Below are 3,185 nucleotides of genomic sequence, written 5' to 3'. Positions count from 1 at the left end.
GCGCGTCACTGCCTACGTCACGCAGCACTCATTCAGTTGATTTCATTCGTTCGTTCGTTCTCAAGGTCGTTCATTTACCGACGCGCTTAATTATTCGAGCGTTCATTCGGTAATTTAATATTTTTTTGTTTTATTTTGTTAAGCAATTCTACTGGTCGCCGAATCGTTCATCAATGAAGTCATTCATCTTGTTATTATTACATCATTCTTCCAGTCGTTCGCGAGGAAAGCCTTCGCCGCTCATTGCTTTGTCTGATTCATTCATTTAGCACTCGCCCGGGCTCGCCAAATTGGCCGTAGAGTACTCGCTCTGTCCGAATTAATTAATTCATAATAATAATAAAAAAAATTAGAAAAAATATTAATAATTATTATTCATTATATATTTATTATTCATTCAGAATAATAATAATAATTATTATTATTATGAACGAATAGTATTATAAACAAATATTAATAATTACTCATTATATAATTATTATTCATTCAGAATAACCATTAAAAATTATTATTAATAATTATTATGAATGAATAATATTAGAATAATTATTTTAATAATTATTATTATTATTAATTAATTATTATTCATTCGTAACCACAAGCTAATGGAGCAGCAATCCGTGCGGCCTTTGTGTGCCTCGCTAACGCACTGCGCTGTGCAGCTGCTCCAGCCTCATTATTGTTGTGATGGAGGGATGGGGAGAGTTGGGGGGTGGCTATTTTATTGTAAAATTATTCATTCAGCACCAGCATGCGGTAGTGCGGGGAAGGGGGGGTGCAAGGAGGTGTTGGTGCATCTTGTGGTAGTGCAGACATGGAAGTGCATTTTTGTGATAGTGTTGAAATAGTAGTGCATGTTGTGGTAGTGCAGGAATTGTAGTGCATAGTGGGGTAGTGTAGAACTGGTAGTGCATAGTGGGGTAGTGTAGAACTGGTAGTGCATAGAGGGGTAGTGTAGAACTGGTAGTGCATGTTGTGGTAGTATAGGAATGATAGTGGTGCATGTTGTGGTAGTACAGGAATGGCAGTGCATCATGGGGTAATGCAGGAATGGTAGTGCGTGTTGTGTTAGTGCAGGAATGGTAGTGCATCTGTGGTAGTGCATCTTGTGGTAGTTCAAAGGTAAGTGCGGGAAGGACATTGCAGCGTGCGTAATAAATAGTGAATTTTGGGTAGTGCAGTGTTGGTAGTAATACACAGAGGCTGGTGCATGGTAGTTCAGGGCGGGTAGCGCACCGAGGGTAGGGCAGTGTTGGTACTGCAGAGAGGGTAGGGCAGTGTTGATAGTGCAAGGAGGATAGTCCCACGTGGGTAATGGATGGTCAGGTAGTGTACAGTCGTGGGTAGTGCCCAGTGGGGAGTGAGAGTGCAGGGATGGTAGTGCAAGCACGTACCGCAACTGTTCAAGGCACACCAAGCTACACAGTAGTAGTACATCCCAGATTTCAAACAAGCACACACATAGGAGCTAGCAGCCACCCCTCCCAACAGCCCTAACCCAACTTTTGTACCAACATGTTGAAGCAATATCCTGCTCTGGGCTTTTCTGTTGCGACTAATGGGCGTGCACGGATAGACGTGGCGCTTTTCAATGTGGCGTTCATGCCTCTGAAGAATTTTAATTGGTGATAGCCAACGGTACCTTGGGTTCGATGTCATTGGTAGGACCAGTGCCGGATAATCCGAGTAGCAAAAGTAGCTGCACATGCTACTGGCCCCACGCTAAATGCTTTCAAGCTATAAATTCCGGTTCAGTGATTCTGCACTTGCTCTATTACCATAGTACTATACTGCCTTGAACTTTTATGAACGACTGGGTGTTTAAGGTTATCGATTTGTCGTATTATCTGGCTGTATACAAATGAAAAAATACGATTACGGTACTTTACTATGCAAGTAAAACAAATGTGTGTTTTAATATTTACGTGTTGTGTTTTTTTTAATATAGAGCCCCTTTATAATATATGCTACAGGCTCCGCACTATCTTAGTCTGGCCCTGGGTAGGACTCGTGATGTGTGGGCGTAACAAGAGGGTTTCTGTGTACAGATGGATTTAGGCAAGCCTGAATGATTGCGGGAAATTATCAATGTGGTCGCTTTTCTCGAGACAAAGTCCTTACGAGTAAAGCAACTTGACTGTGACAACACTATGTAACACAATTTTGGTTCCTGGATAGTAAGTGTTCTTTCGTAATTGCTTATGCCTAGAAAGTAAATCTCGAAAAACTACTCACTTCTAAATCTTTTGTAGTCATTCTGTATTACTTTAGTATATAAATACATGTGAACGAAAAATACACAAATTCGATCGTTTTCTCATTGAAAATAGGTAAATTTCAAAATATCACGATCCTGGTCACAAAAGCAAAGTTTGTGGGGAATAATATCAATTTTCTGTACTTTTGAGGCATAAGCAATTAGGAAATAACACTACCCAGTAACAAAAAAATAAATAAAAATTTTTGTTACACAGTCAAATAAATGTATCGACCGAGCGGCCTTTCTCCGTGGCTGTACTGGTGGCCATCTGTAATTCTCTCCCACTGCAGCTACGCACCAGCAGCAGCATCCAAGCACCATCATATCTCCATTAAAGCAGCAGCTCAACGGTCACGTGTCCAAGCTCTCACCTGTCTAGGCTCTCACTTGTTCAGAATGTCACCTGTCCAAGCTCTCACCTGTTCAGACTCACACACTGCGTCTTAAAGTATTTTCTCAGGCGGATTGATGCTATAACAGGTGGAGGAACAATTGGGTGAACGCCATAATCACGAATAAGCAGCTCACCGAGGATCTCAAAGACAAAGACACCCCCCGTATCGCCTTTAATAGACTGTTGAGGCAAGTACTACCAATGATCCCACCTGCACCACTACCACCACTACCCAGCCAGCACGACGTTCACTGCCCGCTCCCAATCAGTGGGCTATCTGACATTTAATCCGACCTGGCCACGCCAGGTGCAGTCGCCACGAGTGGGAGGAGGAAAGAAAATCACCAAAATGCAACCGCAACGTTCCATAACTGCCAGTGGAACACATCGTGAGGTCATGACCACTACGAGTCTATGGAGCTTTGCGAGTATGTGGGCCTATGTGAGCCTATGAGTCTACGTGTGATTGTGTGGGTCTTCGTGCGAGTCTATAGGTCTCTGTGTGAGCCTATGGGTCGCTGTGTGACCCAA

The sequence above is a fragment of the Lampetra planeri genome, chromosome 37, assembly GCF_965212315.1.
Source record: "Lampetra planeri chromosome 37, kcLamPlan1.2.h2, whole genome shotgun sequence".
NCBI lineage: Eukaryota > Metazoa > Chordata > Hyperoartia > Petromyzontiformes > Petromyzontidae > Lampetra > Lampetra planeri.
The sequence above is the reverse complement of the archived record's forward strand: the minus strand, read 5'-3'. Positions refer to the sequence as shown.